We start from the raw sequence: 18,445 nt of genomic DNA, 5'->3' as shown, positions 1-18,445 counted from the left end.
TTTGAATACATTGTTGAATTGTTCAAAGCTCATGACCAAAACATCAATTTTGAGATATAAACCTTTTTTTTAAATGAACTAAACTACCGGCCTGGATAGACTCCATACTTCTTCCCTCCTCTCCTTCTCTATCACATGCAGACCTGAGTCCTGGGTGTGACCGGCTCTCAGTCTCAGAGTGGTTTGAAGTGTGCACGGTGGCGGCGATGCTCAGAGAGGACGCTCATCCGACCCAGTGGGAGGAGCTGCAGAGGTTTTACGAACCCTCTGTGTTTTAGGACAGGAGAATTGGTGGCGGTCAGAGTTGTAATCATCAGCCATCTTTCTTTTGACGCTGGAGGTGGACGGAGCTGCAGAGGTTTTTTTAACTCTCTGTGTTTCAGGACATGACAACTGGTGGTGGTAAGAGTTGAAATCATCAGTCATCTTTCTTTTGACGCTGGGTGAAAATAAACGACTGCTGCTTGAGGTGGATGGAGCTGCAGAGTTGTCTCGAACCCTCTGTGTTTTAGGACAGGAGAACTGGTGGCGGTCAGAGTTGTAATCATCAGCCATCTTTCTTTTGACGCTTGAGGTGGACGGAGCTACAGAGTTTTTTCGAACTCTCTGTGTTTCAGGTCTGGACAGCCGGAGGTTGTCAGAGTCGTCTTTATTAGCCATTTTTCTTTTGACGCTGGGTGAAAATAAACGACTGCTGCTTGAGGTGGACGGAGCTGCAGAGTTTTTTCGAACTCTCTGTGTTTTAGGACAGGAGAACTGGTGGTGGTAAGAGTTGAAATCATCAGTCATCTTTCTTTTGACGCTGGGTGAAAATAAACGACTGCTGCTTGAGGTGGACGGAGCTGCAGAGTTTTTTCGAACCCACTTTGCTTTAGGACCGGAGAACTGGTGGTGGTCAGAGTCGTCTTCGTCAGCCATCTTTCTTTTGACGCTGGGTGGGAAGCAACTGCTGCTGCTTGAGGTGGACGGAGCTGCAGAGTGTTTTAGAACCCTCTTTGTTTTAGGACAGGAGAACTGGTGGTGGTCAGAGTTGTCATCATCAGCCATCTCTCTTTTGACGCTTGAGGTGGACGGAGCTGGATGGTCTTTCGGGATCTTGTTGATTTCTGTTTCCCGGTTCTGACCGAGGTCCATAATCTCAGAACAGGACCGTACACTGCAAACAAATGACAAATTACATGAATAAACTCCCACATTCAAATGAAGTAGGATGGATTAACCCTCCTGTTATGTTGCGGGTCAAATTGACCCGTTTCAAAGTTTGAAAATCTAGGAAAAATACTTCTAAGTACTTTTTCTGTATAAAACTTCTTCTGCTTACCTTATTTAGTGTAATCAACGTAAAAAAATATCATGTATTTGCAACCCCCCCCTGCAGGTTTCTATAACAGAGATGATGTTCCCGGGTCAATTTGAAAGTGAAGGCTAAAAGTCATCAGAAGTGTCACGTTTAGACTATTTCTTTCTTTGTAAATGTAGGACAGTCTTTCTTACTCCCTCCCACCAAGTTTCAACACACACACTCACACCAACACACACACACTAACACACACGCGCACAGACACCAACACACACACACACACACATATCAGCACACACACACCCCGTTCACAACCCCATATATAAAGTTGTACACATTTCAAACTTCAAACAAAAGAATCAGGTGGTTGTTATGGGAACCATCTCTATCCTGCTGTGTGCCCATCACCCTACATGAGAAGCACACTTTACAGAACAAACAATGTTTATCATCTTCTAACTTTCCCTCAATACACCTTTATTGGACATGGGACACTAATGTGAGGGTTTCTTTCATGTCTCAACTTATAAATATGTATAGTACTTCTAATATACTTTCTGTCTGACTGGGAGAGACACACACCCTGTCTCATCCCAATCTCAGACCCACACACACTCTTTCTAACGACCGCACCTGTGCGAGAAATACAGATACTATTTTGACGGGAACCTTTATTTTTCCCTGCGGGAAAACTCCACTCACACGTATCAGGGGAGGGCCAAACATACAAAATGGTTGCTGAGAAGTCCTACATTACACTCTGCAGATACATACGACTGCACCAAGAGGATGACTGTGTGCTGGCCTTTGGTCATCTTTTATCATATAATGTATGCATCTTAACACTAAAAATAAACATAACTAACGTTTAATTTCAATACAAATCCTTTATGACTCATTTGGCTTGATTTTTAGTGGGCGGGTCATTATGACCCTGAACAGCACAGGTGTCTCATCTCTATTTATCTACATCACCCCATGAAGAAGAAAAAAACGTACAAAATGCAAATAAAATTTAGGAAAAAATACATGTTATGGTAGACCAGGGATTCCCAAAGTGTGGTGCGCGAGCTGCCTCTAGGGGGTGCGCGAGAGGAAAAATGTAATGGTGGTCTAATGGTGTAATAATTAAAGTAACATTATGTAACAATTGTACCTTAAAATAACAGCTTGAAAAAAATTGTGCCGCTACAATGACTTTTAATATGGTGATTTGCGGCTCCGCCATTGCCATCGGGGGTCTGTGGGGAAATAACTCCGCTATGTAGGATTCTGGAGCCGCCCGCTCCGGGGCGGATGTACTTCGACCTGCTTTCTGGCAGTGATTATGCAATGTCATATAGTGCCACTCCACGCTCGCAGCTACAGTATAAGGGAAGCTTTTTTATGTAGCTTTTTGGTGTTGTCAACAATATTGTATTCGATCACACGTACTCCACATTCAAACATTTAGAAAACAACGTATATAGGCTGAAAACGCGATCGGTATTTCATCTAAACTAAATGTTGTCATTCTTTTGGTTATGTTGGAACAATTAGCCTTAACTCAATCAAGGGAAAAGGTACAATACGCTAAAAAAGGAATGGGCGGATCATGAATTCTGGTGTTAACTCTCTCTGCTCAAATGGTAGTAAAAGAAAAACACACAGTCGATGTCGGAAACCCAAATGTTATTATATTAAATCAAATTCAATGCATCTGCAAGCCCCAAAATGAACACATCCACTACAAACAATCAAACCCACTCAAAACGAAGTATAATCCCCGGATCCCGACAGTCCCCAAAGTCTTTGCAGTCCCCCAAAACAAAAGTAAATGACTGCACGCGCACACACCCCCCCCCCCCCCCCCAAAGCCGGCAAACAGCTGACCGGCCAGGCGGAAACGTGGCGAGGCGCCGCGTTCAATCCCCGCGCTACTTCACCCTAGTCCGGTAGGTGCCGGGCCAGTTCACAGTGTTCCTGCGCAGGCGCGCTCCAAACAAAAGAAACCTTGCGTCACCTCCCCCTCGTCACCTTTTATAACCCGTGACACGTACAAATAATAACAATAATTATAATTATAATACAGGACAACACGTGATCCCAACTCAATACAAGTGTATGCGAGGCTGCATCTATCGTAACTGGGTATTTACGACACTGAAGTAAACGTTAAATACCTCAAAAACTGAAGGGGGCGCTAAAAGAGAAAAACTACATAATGGGGCTTTAATATTAAACATAATTTTAAAAAAATTAAGTAGGATTTTTTAATTATAAAAATTCCCTTTGTAAGATTTAAATTAAAAATTAAAAATGTACAATTTAATAAATAGATGCACTTCCGGTCCGGCCGCCAGACTGTCTTTTTCACTTTCTCCCCCTCCCTCTCCCTCTCTATCTCTCTTGCTGCAGGCTGAGCCACCTGCGCTGCATGTGAAAATCCTCATATGGACTCCTCCTTTTTTATTTATATCTGTTTCTGAGCCTATGCATGTGCCACTGTTAAAGAATATATATTATAGTTTAGCATAGCTTAGTATTGTTTGCATATAGATTATGTGTAAAATGGAAAACACTGAATGGAAGTTAAAACCTCCAGCGGAGCACTCTGGTGTCTGAGCTGATCTAAAGAAAGATAACAGTGACACCTAAGGAATGTTGATGTAAACCCCCTTCTGCACTGCACTCATCAAAGAAGATGACTAGAGAAAGAGCTCATTGTATTCATTGTTTAGAAAGAGCAATCACAGTCCTTACCTCGTCGGGAGGATAGATAACAAGGGTCCAGATGGGGCCATTTATTCTCCTTCTTAGACACTTTAAACCCTCACTGTCTCTCCTCACTGACCCCCCCTTCACCGATCCCCCTCACACGCACACACTCACACGTGGGAAGAAGCCCCCCCCGGTGTGTGGACGACTGAGAAGATCCAGGCCTCATCCCTGAAGAGATAAGGCCCGAAGGAAGTCTTCTTACAAGAGAGGGTTTATTAAATCAACTATCTCCTCTTCCCCCACCTTTTCACAACATGTGAACTCATTGGCAGACGAGAAGAACCAATGAAGGAGCGGCAGAGGCGGGAGCTGGCAACAAGAACCAATGAGAAGACACCGCCCCCTTTGCTCCTGTCCAATCAGAACTGTTCCTTTCGGCTATTTAAAATGGCCGCATACTCTAAGTCGTGGTCTTTTTTCTCCAGGGCTGGGGCCACTGGTCAGAGCTCTGGAGAAGGGTCCATGCATGATGTCTACTTGTATCCTGATTTCTGAATAAAACGCTTATAGATGTAACGTAGAAGTCTACCGCTCTTTCTTCCAGTGAGTGTCGTCTAGGTGGTGTGCCGATTTCCAACTCTAACAAATGGTAGCAAGAGAATGGTTGTGAAATCCGGTCCAGAGACCTGAGAAGGATGAGCACGAGACCCAGACGGACCACTTGCTTTCAAGGCCCACTCCAAGAAACTGATCGAACGCCGGTGTCAACAAAAGGTAAAGACTGAACCCGTTTATTTCAAATCAGTCAGATTGAATACTCTAAAATTGATCAGGAGTATTGGAAGTGAGTATTGAAACTGCAGAAATTTTTGACTTGATTTAAATAAATAGAATAAAGCGTAAAAAGGGAAATCACGATACAGTTTGACATTAAAGCCCTCTAAAAGAAGTGAGGCCGGCGAATAACGCTGGAGAGTCGAACCCTGAAAGAAACCGGGGCCGCGTAGTTTAAAGCCCTCTAAAAGAAGTGAGGCCGGCGAATAACGCTGGAGAGTCGAACCCTGAAAGAAACCGGGGCCGCGTAGTTTAAAGCCCTCTAATAGAAGAGAGGCGGGTAACGTTGAGAGTCGGCCCAAAGTAACCGGGTCGCGTAGTTTAAAGCCCTCTAACAGAAGAGAGGCCGGCGGGTAACGTTGGAGAGTCGGCCCGAAAGGAACCGGGTCAGAGTTTAAAGCCTCTAACAGAAGAGAGGCCGGCGAATAACGCTGAGAGTCGAACCCTGAAAGAAACCGGGCACAGTGGTTTAAAGCCCTCTAAAAGAAGTGAGGCCGGGCGGAGTAACGTTGGAGAGTCGGCCCAAAGGAACCGGGTCAGCGTAGTTTAAAGCCCTCTAAAAGAAGTGAGGCGTGAATAACGCTGGAGAGTCGAACCCTGAAAGAAACCGGGCCGCGTGAAATTAAACACATGTGTAATGCATAAACTGTGAATGAATGTTGAATACCGGTGGTGAATACATGTTGTCAAAGTGGAATCAACAAAGCAGAGTCGAAACCTCACGGTGTCAGCAAGCTCTAGTCTGTTGAATTTCACGGTGACAAATAAGGATTTATTGTTTTGAAAGGCAGCTGCCGAGTAAAGAACACCCATATGGCGATTGTGTACTATGTGTAAGAGCAGTTACGAGTTTGAGATTGAGGAGGTTACTGCGAAACAACGAGGAAACTCAGCTTAAACACTGCAATAAGGCAAGAGCAGAAACGTAAACACAGAAGGAGAGAACAGCTGTAAGAGGCTGCAGCGGATCACCGCGCGGAGCACACGCGCCGTCACAGACGGAGCCGCCCCCCTACCCACTTAGCTGCGCGCGCTGCTCCTGTAGGCTCTCTGAGCGAGAGAAGTTGAGAGAGGACAGTGACAAAGATCCTTTTGAAGATAAGATATAGTGTTGGGTTTACTATTGATTTTAAGAAACAATAGTGGTTATTATTACAGTAATGCCGTCCGCGTCACGAGTAATTGATTTCCATCACTGTTTTAGTACTGAGTTTTTATTTGTTTATCTGTTTTGATTGACAGTTTTAGAGAATAGTGTTGGGTTTACTGTTTTTTCTTGGGAAAAGACAGTGGTTATTATTACAGTAATGCCGTTAGGCGTACAGTAATTGATTTCTCATCACCGTTTAAAAACTGAGGTTTATTTTTATTTTAGTCGGTTTCAAAGGATAGTTTTGGGTTTACTGTTTTTTGGAAAAATAGTGGTTATTATTACAGTCGTCCGTTGGATGTACGAGTAATCGATTTCTCATGAGCTGTTAAGAAACTGACACCTGTTTATGCGATGTGCAAATGTTTTGTTTTTTCCCCATAAACTGATAGAGTGTGTGACCATCAGCTTTCTGTCTGAAACATAGTTTTTAATAAATACGTATTTTTTTTATATAATATTAACAGAAAACGGACATTTGCAGTTCAGATAAAATATAAAAGAACACAACAACACATAATGACGAGCCCACCCAAAGGAGAGATGATGAAGTGCGAGATTGGTTGAAAGAGCGAGTGAAGGACAGAGCAGGCCTGAAGTGGGCAGAAGTAAGCAACGTATTCAAAGAGTAGAAGGAAGTTGGATACAAAGGGGATGGTTAAGACCAAACAATTCTCTCCCCAACGAGGAAGAAAGAGAAAGCATGAGGAAAAGCATAGACAAGGATGTAGAAGATGCAAAAGACAGATATGACCAGATAAAAAAGGGTTTGAGTACAATTTCAACCCGTAAAAAGGCTAGAGTAGGAATAACAGAGGCGGAAGAAGAGAAGCAGGTCAAACAATGGGCCCTTGAGGAACTGGAACGTAAAACAAAATCGATAAGAGACGGCAGGGTAGAGAAAGCTCAGCAGCAGGACAGCAGTTTATACCCAAACCTAAAGAACACTAATCTAAAATAGACAGCAGAGCAGGCCGACAGCGCCTCCATCATATCATTCAAGCAACCCATTCATACAGATGCCGGTAATAGAAGTGGAAGATGGAGGAATAAAGGCCTCCATCTCAGGCATCGTTACACTTAATGCAGTACAGGGACAGGTGAATGCAGACTTTAAATCCAGAACCACAGATGACGAAGAGAGACTAAGCAACTTGTCAGGGACAACAGAAGGACGGAATAATTCCTTTTGAAGATAACTATTAATTAGTAGAGTGTGCGACCATCTTTTTACTTTTGAAATGATGCTTTAAAGAAATGCATTGTTTGCCAAAGTTTTAATTTTTCTTTAAATTAACTGATAAATTGCCTGGCTAGCTCAGTCAGTAGAGAATGAGACTTCTAATTCAAAGGTAGGAGGGTATTCAGTTTTAAATTGATCCCCTTTATTATTTTATATAGTCATCTATTTTATATTCCTCAGTCTCTCTTAAAGATTTGACCCTTTCAAGCATAACTGAAGTTTTTCCCAGCCACAAGGCACCTCTCTTAGCAGTTCACATTAAAAATAATAAAAAAAACTGAGAAAAAAGGTTGATGGTTCTAAGATAATGATGATGCCACCATTTGATGGTGAGGGATGAGCAGCTTATTTAGATAGAATCAGAGAGTTGTAGAATGACAAACTAGGGAAAGATTTCCTTGAATATAGCATGACTGAACAGTTTTTAGGTTATCAATAGAATCATCAGTGACTGTGACCATACAGACCGAACTGAAAGGGATAGTAGGACTAAAGTACATGAACTTCTATGACTTAGAAGCTCAGGTCAGACGACAAACAGATAAAATAAACAGCAGAAAGATGACCTGACCAAAGCAGAAGTAAATGGCACAAGCCACGGTGCAGCAGACTGCAGCACAACTACATGGACCTTAAGTCCTGTATAGTCTGTATCCAGCTCCTCCTCCAAATCCACAAGCACTGATCTATCAACAGCCACAGCAAGCCACGTTTGCACCGCTTCAAGTTTAGTTCCCTCAAACCTTATGTCCGCAACAGGTGGGTCAGCAGCCCATAGATGGGGCCCCATAACAGAGAGATAATATGCATAAAAGAAGCCCGCTCAGGAGTAAGAGGAGTAACTACTGGGGCAACGGAGGCTTTAGGCGAGCATTAATAATTTTTAATTATAGTCAGGCTGGACATTGGGCTAATATTTGTCCTTATCCACCACAGGGTTAAGCAGTCTCAGTCAGAACCACTTCAGTACTCTCATAATGTCTAACCCCGCCATAACAAGCACCCAACACATAGCCACAGCCACAAGGCAATAGTGATCCACGGCACCAGGCCGGACCAGAGACACAGAATTAGGCGTGCCCAGATCCACCAGCTGACAGCGAACTGTACTCACTGAACAGAAATGTGCCACACCCACTAGTCACCCAATGATTCAACTGGAGACTAAAGAGACACTGAACAGGAAGCAAAGCTCTCGGTGGGACAGAGTAGATGATCATGACATCACACCTGCATGACAACAGCCTGCAGTGGAGACTTTGGTTCAAAGTCCTGCATCCTACCGCCACCAGGGGACCAAGACATTGTGCCTTAACTCCTCCTTGATACAAGATGAGATCTGAATTCCTGAGGGACTGCCTGCAACACGAGATTGAGGTTCGTGAAGACCCAGCTAAGGAGGCTTGGAGATCGATGCAGAGAAGCAAGGAGTAGCAGCGCCGGTGAATGAACACCAGAGTTGCAGATTGTATGCAGTCGTTGACACTGCAGCTCCACATCACAGTGTTTGTCCAGAGTGGAGGCACTGAGAAGAACAATGGTGAAAGCAGAGGTTGAGGCTACGGACTGGTGCACAAACAAAATTAACACTTGCATTACTCCACATTTGAGGATATGTAAAGAACTGCACACACATCGGAGGTCCAGTTAATATTAGAGACGCATGCTGACACATGCTTAGCCACACACATAGTAGAGAGAACACTGATCATGGGGACACTGACAACATGCTTAACTTATTTTTCAGACACTTTTAGGACTAAAGGGTGAACTGATGTGTGACTGATTCTGATAGCTCCCATAGAGGTAGAGTTAAAACTGCGTGCGATTCTAATTTAATCATCACCAGCATCCCTTAAGGATGGAACAGACTAGATATATTTTTTAAATCATAGAATGGTTGTTATAGGCAGGTGTACTGGAGAGGACGAGGGCGCCCTGGAATACATTAATTACTTAATTTCCTAAACCTGGAAAATGGGCCTTGATATGGGGCCAATAAATAAATGTGTAACCCGTTCTTTAATAATTAGGCCGACTTATTATGACATTCCTTACCCAAGCACAATGATGGCGCTGTGAGTTCAGACAAGACATGGTTCTCCTGCATTGATTGACAGGCGCAAGCATTTTATTTTATTTCTCTTTTCTTCTAGAAGTTGACTGTTTATTAAGATTATTATTATTGAAAAGGACGGATTTAGGAATTCCATCCTATTTCAAAAGAGGATAGAAGCACAACAATCTATGTTGAGGACAGACTATTAAGAGGAGGGCCAGACAAGTACAGACTAATAGATCAGATAGCAGCAGGTTTAGAATCAGTGACCCCAGAGAATCATAAAAATAATTTTTGAAATCATAAATATGCTTGATAAATGAAAAGATGTAATCTTATTTGTGTTCCTTCCATAGTTGTGGTGATAGTAGATGGGGTTCAACGTCGACTGCCCCATTGAAGAAGAGCCGCCACTCCTGTACACATAACTTGCAGTGTTTGATCACACCCATATAGTGCACACAGGCACACACTCAAGGTACAGAGTTACAAGACGCATCAGGTCCGACAACGGAACACATTTAACAACAAACTGCTGGGGAAAGTTGATATGCACTGGGCATAACCTACAAGTTTGGGTCTATATATCACCCTCAGTCTCAAGGATTGGTTGAGAGAGCCAATCAAATTATTAAAAGGAAAATGTGCGACATGCTTCACTAGGTACTGATGACCATGAGAGCATTACCAGGGGGGAAGACGTCACCAAGTGAGTTGTTAACAGGAAGAAGTATGCCAGAGCCACCCAGAGATGGAGGTCATATGCCACCTCTGGATGTCTGTAAAATTGAAATGTCAGAATACATAAAAGCTCTAATTTCTCTCACCAAAAGCTCTCTCAAACCAGGTTGTTCGAGCCCAGACGATCGATCAGGAGGCAGCAGAGCCAACCAAAGTAAAACCAGGTGACTGGGTCAGGGTCAGGGTTCACAAGAGGAAGTGGACTGAGCTTAGGTGGACTGGTCTGTACAGTGAAGGAGGTTACTTCACACATGGTCCAGGTCAAGGGTAAGGCAGAGGCACCTTGACACCACCTGACACATTGTGCCCCAGCCACCTGTCCAACAGGGACATTGACAGAAACACAATCAGATCTAAAGATGTTGATGCCACAGAGGTCGTTCCGTAGGTGTGTCGGGGATCCTGATAGCCCAGCTAGAAGGTCCCCCCGCAAACCACTATAGGAACAGCTGGAAGTCAGACAAACTGTTCTAATAGTCATGGGACTGACTCTTGTCACTATCGTAGGATTATTCATTTGAGGGTTAGAGAAGAACCTGCCAAAAAGACATAATAGAAAAGATTAGGGAGAATATTGTTATTAATGTATGTTGCCTGAGAGTGACTGTATGTTAATATTATAGATTGAAGCCAGTTGAATTACATGAAGGAAAAGAAAAGTAGGAAAGACAGGCAAAGAAAGGTTGGAAAGAAAGGAGACAGAAAGGAGACAAGAAGGAGACAGAGAGAGAGACAAATGAGAGAAGAATTAGACAGAAAAGAGAGAGAAATCGCAAGAAAAGAAGACTCTTATTGTGAAAATACTTGGTTAGCGACTTGACCGGAAGTGACGTTTTGACCATGGGTTAGTGACATTTGACCCCTCCATTGTTCTAGCGGAACTTTGAACTAATCACTAGGTGTTAAAGGCTGGACTCACCTTTGAGTGAGGATTGGCTGATTTTGAGTCTAAGACTCTGGGGATTAGAGATGGCAGTCTCATCAACAGATATCTCGATGCTGGAAGGCTGAGGAAGCAGAGGAGCCAATGAAGAAGCATCCCTGAATGAGAAACTTCTAACAGGAAGAAGAGGTTTCAAACAGGATGTCCCCAACCACCACCAGAGGTTTGCAGGTGCTGAATGCTGAGACAACAAACGTGACGATGACCAGTGATGGCTGTGGTGAGTTCTCTCCACCTTCATGTTTATGAATCAAATGGAATTTGCTTCGGAAATAAGGAGGGAGGGAGTAGAACTGAGATGCTGATATGCTGTTAAAAGGAGATCGCTAATGTACTGCAGCTGAAATTAGACTACATTGAAAAGGCTTAAACAAGACACTTGGCATTTCAAAAGAAACACACTCACCTACGCACACACTTATACTCAATCACTCAGCCAATTGAAGCAGCTACCAAGAGTCGTCCTGGAACCATGAAGAAGCAACAGTCATGAAGAGACACCATAACTTACAGACCACAGTCGCCAGAGGCAATAAAGTAGCTGACCTCTCAGAGGAGAGCAGCAGCTGGGTTAAACAGATGACAGCAGCTGCCATACCGGGACTCCCGAACTTGCATTGGAGGACATCAAGCTCATGCAGACAGAAGATCCAAAGACAGTGGTGAATTGTCTAAAGAAGAAACTGATACTGAGATATGGTGATAAAAGGAGAATCAGATCTGACAATGGCACACATTTTTGCAAACCAACACCTACAAGAAGTTGAGAAATATTTCTAGAGAGCACATTCACACGGAGCAGTCTATTGCCCAATCACAGGTGATAGTCATGAGAGCTAATCAACAATTGAAGCAATTGAGACAATGATGGCTAAATTATCACCAAGGAGGGAGAACATTTCTCTCCCATGAGTTATTGATATGAAGACCCATGCGGGGCCAACAGAGAGTTAGGAGACAGTCCTAGACTTGACAAATTTCAGAGAATATTCTGAAAAAAAATATATAACTGACCAGATCTAAGTTTTTCTCCAAGCAGGTTGCTGAAGCCCACTAGGAGCCAGCTGATGAGTCATCAGTGGAACCAGGTGACTGGGTGAAGACTCGAGGTTCACATGGGAAGTGGACTGAGCCCAGGTGAACAGGGTGTTTTGAAGTCATAGGACTACAGCGCCCTCAGGTGAGAGGCTTCACCAAGAGGTGCACCGTATAACACATTGTACATTTGCAGATAAGCCGGCCGAAGAATCACAACCAGCCGCTGGATAGTTGCCTCATCAGGGTAATTCTGACTAACAGATCTGTTTTAGGGTTCAAGCACGAGAGAGGAGGTGCTGGACGAATACCTGCCTGCTATCAGATCCTAGTAGGATTTGAATATTTCTATGCCCTAGTCAAGGGCCACAGATAGGATCAATTGCATTTATCATAACCAGTAAAGATAAATAAAGTTAGATTGGATTGGATAAGTAATTAAGACTCTGTTGGACGACGGATGGCCATTTAATAGATGATTCCTCCCACACGGGGTGAGAAGCTGTTCCTCCGACTCAGTTAAAGATTGCGAATTCAAGCCTAGAAAGTATTAGATACTTATTAAATATAGAAATTAAAATACAATTTTTCATAGTCAAGTGTCACATTCTGTATAGAGCCGGCCTAGTGGCCGCTGTGTTGTGTTGTGTTTTCTCATTCTCTTCAACAGCTTCACCTGACGCTCCAGCATCGACTCCATCGTGTGCTGACTGCCTGCTGTGAGGACCTGCCATGAGGAGCTGCCCACAGGAGCATCGAACACCATCATCACCCGGCTCAGAGACTGAGGAGCCAATGAAGAGCACGCTCTACCACCCACGGTGCTGCCCATGAGAGTCCTGTCGAATCCAGGGCCCATGCGACACCAGTGGAAGAAGAACAACAAGCAAGACCACTGGATAAAGACCCCATCGACAGCCAGAGGACCAGAGGACCAGAGGACCAGAGGACCAGAGGACCAGAGGACCAGAGGACCAGAGGACCAGAGGACCAGAGGACCAGAGGACCAGAGGACCAGAGGACCAGAGGACCAGAGGGACCAGAGGACCAGAGGGACCAGAAGGACCCAGACCAGGTAGAAGCAGATGAGTTGCAGCGGGGACCGGATCGTCAACTGGTTATCAGGATGCCAACCTGCTACTCACCAGCCGCTAGGATGCAAGACCCCCCCCCTGCCTGACCACTCTCAATTTCACCTCTTTCCTTTGACACCTGCACACTACAGATTTAACGCACACAGACCTACTGACTTCCCTAGGATGGAAGATCGAAGAGGGTGGATCGGAGTACCACATGACAGAAACCACGCCCCTATTCCCATCCCTAACAGAGAGAGACACTCTCCCCGAGAAATAGGTATTTTACAGGTCTTATGGGACCTTAATCTAGGCAACGAAAGATTATATTTCAGGAGACTCATTCACGTCAAGTGGCAGAGCTAAGACAGGACGAGGAGGCCAGGCCATGACAAGATCTGGCATAAAGAGGGAAATAAATATTCCCTGAAGAAGGGTTCACATCCAGCGGATGTGAAAAGAGGGATTGTTAAAGAATATATATTATAGTTTAGCATAGCTTAGTATTGTTTGCATATAGATTATGTGTAAAATGGAAAACACTGAATGGAAGTTAAAACCTCCAGCGGAGCACTCTGGTGTCTGAGCTGATCTAAAGAAAGATAACAGTGACACCTAAGGAATGTTGATGTAAACCCCCTTCTGCACTGCACTCATCAAAGAAGATGACTAGAGAAAGAGCTCATTGTATTCATTGTTTAGAAAGAGCAATCACAGTCCTTACCTCGCCGGGAGGATAGATACCAAGGAGGCAGATGGGGCCATTTATTCTCCTTCTTAGACACTTTAAACCCTCACTGTCTCTCCTCACTGACCCCCCCCTTCACCGATCCCCCTCACACGCACACACTCACACGTGGGAAGAAGCCCCCCCGGTGTGTGTGGACGACCTTCGGAGAAGATCCAGGCCTCATCCTGAAGAGATAAGGCCCGAAGGAAGTCTTCTTACAAGAGAGGGTTTATTAAATCAACTATCTCCTCTTCCCCACCTTTTCACAACATGTGAACTCATTGTGACGAGAAGAACCAATGAAGGGCGGCAGAGGCGGGAGCTGGCAACAAGAACCAATGAAGACACCGCCCTTATCTCCTGACGAATCAGAACTGTTCCTTTCGGCTATTTAAAATGGCCGCATACTCTAAGTCGTGGTCTTTTTTTCTCCAGGGCTGGGGCCACTGGTCAGAGCTCTGGAGAAGGGTCCATGCATGATGTCTACTTGTATCCTGATTTCTGAATAAAACGCTTATAGATGTAACGTAGAAGTCTACCGCTCTTTCTTCCAGTGAGTGTCGTCTAGGTGGTGTGCCGATTTCCAACTCTAACACCACTCTTTGTTCTTTACGTGGCTTACTGTGTTTAAGTAAATACATGTGAAATGCAATCTGCCTCTGAGCCTGTGCGTGTGTCCTCGCCATCCTTATTGCTCTTTAAAAGTGACGCCTTGTGTAACTGAAATTTATACAGAGGACTAAATCTTGGAACAAACGCCACGCGCGAGCAAACAGTTCTCGCATTGGTCCGATTTTATGCGGCTATAAATAGGCTCTGTTGCGGGTTTTTTTAAGGTGTGGGGGATTGGGGGTGCGTGAACCCGGTCGGGATGTAGAAGGGGGTGCGTGGCCTAAAAAGTTTGGGAACCGCTGTGGTAGACTAATGCAATTTAGATTTAGATTTTTTCAATGTACCGAAAAAATAGTTTGAACATGTATTTTTCATTAAAACGAGTGAGTGCTCCTGATTGAACTCTGATCTATGATGGGGTAAATAACTCAATTCCACTAAAAACTGATTTAATGTTGGTGATGAGGTACAAACTATAGTTTTTAGAATGTTTTGGTTTCTGACGATGATCATGAATGACAATGAGACCTAAATGAGGAATTTTAATGATCTCAAATGATTTAACAGGGCTCTCAAGTTTTGAATGAGGAAGCGTGAGATTTCCATCAGCAGATGCTCATGATGTGAATGAGCGAGAAGAGTTGTTGAATGATGTGAATGATTTTCACACAAATGTTGACGATGCATGATGATGACATGTGAATGTGTGATATGTGTGATGCGAATGAGGTGAGTGAACAATGTGATGATCAATGGCGATGATGATTCAATGATTAATAGCGAGTTTTTCATGGGGAATGATGTGTGGCGGTGCGTGATTAATGATTGAAATGTGAGTCTCACGAATGCGTGAGATGAGATGTGAATGAAAAGATGGTGATGATATGAGTTCAGAATGATCACGGATGAAACACAATTATGAGTAATGATTCCTTTTACAGTCAATTATGAAACAATGAATCTTAAGGACACAAGGTAATGACAACATACATTATGATGTAATGATGTTAAAACAGGTATTCAATGAGCGGCCGAGGGCGAATGATGAGTGATGGAATGATGTGAAATCAGTATAGCTTGAATGAAAAATAAATGGGCCTCTTTAATTGAGACATCTAAAGAGCCATTGAGCACTGTTGTAGCAAATGTATGGTTACATCTTTATATTACGGGTGTTGAAGATGATTACATGATGGTTTTCAAATATGGTTTTGATCGTCGTTGTGTTCTCTTAACATCTGCAGCGATCTGTCTCGTGATTAATCACACATTCAAACATATTGTGAGATCTTCAAGATTTCATATCCATTTGGCGATTGATTGTATGATGACAGTGCATCACAGCCACGGATGAAGAAATACATTTTAGAAAAAATAAAATAAAAGATCGCCCGATGGTTTCGATCTCTTTCATGACCGCACTCAAAATGAGTCTGTGTGCACCACCAGATATTAGTTTCAGCTCAAGTAATTTATATATTGATCCATTGTCACATTTCTTATTTTTTCATGGGAAAGTTTGGTTGAAGGGATCTGAAACAACTGGTTATGAGCGGATATTTACATGAAACATGTTTATATTGATGCTTGTTCATGCCAATACCGACGCATTTCGTGTGTGACTGTTTACTTGTGAAATATACGTTACTGTTTTCATTTTAGCCATTATTTGATCAATATTCGGCCCTCAGTGATTTTCTTATTGATTGCTACTGAAGTTGAATAGCCCTGATTTACATCATTCGTATCATTCACATCATTCATATCATTCACATCATTCGTATCATTCACATCATTCACATCATTCGTATCTTTCACATCATTCGTATCTTTCACATCATTCACATCATTCGTATCATTCACATCATTCGTATCATTCACATCATTCACATCATTCGTATCATTCACATCATTCACATCATTCGTATCTTTCACATCATTCGTATCTTTCACATCATTCGTATCATTCACATCATTCACATCATTCGTATCATTTCACATCATTCGTATCATTCACATCATTCGTATCATTCACATCATTCGTATCATTTACATCATTCGTATCATTCACATCATTCACATCATTCGTATCATTCATCATTCACATCATTCGTATCATTCACATCATTCACATCATTCACATCATTCACATCATTTCTTTGTCGCTATCGTCAATTCTGTTTCGTGCCTCTCCTGTTAATCTGCCGTATATAAAGTATCGAGTCATGACTCTTGTGGTACCCACGCTTCCTGAAGGCAGCGTTCTCTTCAGAATTCTCTGAATTTGTCACTCATTGATGCCACGTGTGTTCATTCACGTCATGCCAGAAGTCTCGGCCAAAAGTCTGAACCTGAAAAAATTATCTGAAAGTGTAAAAAAGAACTAAACCTGAAAAAAAAGATTTGAACCTGAAAAAAATTATTCAAAACTGTCAAACAAAAATTTGAAACATCTGCTCCTGAAACAGGGGGGAAAAAGAACTGAATCAACATTATATTATACCCAACAAAACCTTTCATACACTTATTCTTCTTTTGAATACATTGTTGAATTGTTCAAAGCTCATGACCAAAACATCAATTTTGAGATATAAACCTTTTTTTTAAATGAACTAAACTACAGGCGTGGATAGACTCCATACTTCTTCCCTCCTCTCCTTCTCTATCACATGCAGACCTGAGTCCTGGGTGTGACCGGCTCTCAGTCTCAGAGTGGTTTGAAGTGTGCACGGTGGCGGCGATGCTCAGAGAGGACGCTCATCCGACCCAGTGGGAGGAGCTGCAGAGGTTTTACGAACCCTCTGTGTTTTAGGACAGGAGAATTGGTGGCGGTCAGAGTTGTAATCATCAGCCATCTTTCTTTTGACGCTGGAGGTGGACGGAGCTGCAGAGGTTTTTTTAACTCTCTGTGTTTCAGGACATGACAACTGGTGGTGGTAAGAGTTGAAATCATCAGTCATCTTTCTTTTGACGCTGGGTGAAAATAAACGACTGCTGCTTGAGGTGGATGGAGCTGCAGAGTTTTTTCGAACCCTCTGTGTTTTAGGACAGGAGAACTGGTGGCGGTCAGAGTTGTAATCATCAGCCATCTTTCTTTTGGAGTGGATGAAGAGTTTTCAATCTCTCTGTGTTTCAGGTCTGACAGCCAATGTCAGAGTCATCTTTAAGCCATTTTCTTTGGCTGGGTGAAAATACTGCTGCTTGAGTAGCTGCATTTGTTTTAGGACAGGAGAACTGGTGGTGGTAAGAGTTGAAATCATCAGTCATCTTTCTTTTGACGCTGGGTGAAAATAAACGACTGCTGCTTGAGGTGGACGGAGCTGCAGAGTTTTTTCGAACCCACTTTGCTTTAGGACCGGAGAACTGGTGGTGGTCAGAGTCGTCTTCGTCAGCCATCTTTCTTTTGACGCTGGGTGAAAATAAACGACTGCTGCTTGAGGTGGACGGAGCTGCAGAGTGTTTTAGAACCCTCTTTGTTTTAGGACAGGAGAACTGGTGGTGGTCAGAGTTGTCATCATCAGCCATCTCTCTCTTGGCTTGATGACAGCTGGATGGTCTTTCGGGATCTTGTTGATTTCTGTTTCCCGGTTCTGACCGAGGTCCATAATCTCAGAACAGGACCGTACACTGCAAACAAATGACAAATTACATGAATAAACTCCCACATTCAAATGAAGTAGGATGGATTAACCCTCCTGTTATGTTCTTGTCAAATTATTCGTTTCAAAGTTTGAAAATCGAGGAAAAATACTTCTAAGTACTTTTTCTGTATAAAACTTCTTCTGCTTACCTTATTTAGTGTAATCAACGTAAAAAAATATCATGTATTTGCAACCCCCCCCTGCAGGTTTCTATAACAGAGATGATGTTCCCGGGTCAATTTGAAAGTGAAGGCTAAAAGTCATCAGAAGTGTCACGTTTAGACTATTTCTTTCTTTGTAAATAGTCTTTCTTACTCCCTCACCAAGTTTCCACACACTCACACCAACACACACACACTAGCACACAGACACCAACACACA

This window comes from Pseudoliparis swirei, chromosome 6 (genome assembly GCF_029220125.1).
Source record: "Pseudoliparis swirei isolate HS2019 ecotype Mariana Trench chromosome 6, NWPU_hadal_v1, whole genome shotgun sequence".
Classification (NCBI taxonomy): domain Eukaryota; kingdom Metazoa; phylum Chordata; class Actinopteri; order Perciformes; family Liparidae; genus Pseudoliparis; species Pseudoliparis swirei.
Note: the sequence above shows the minus strand (reverse complement) of the source record.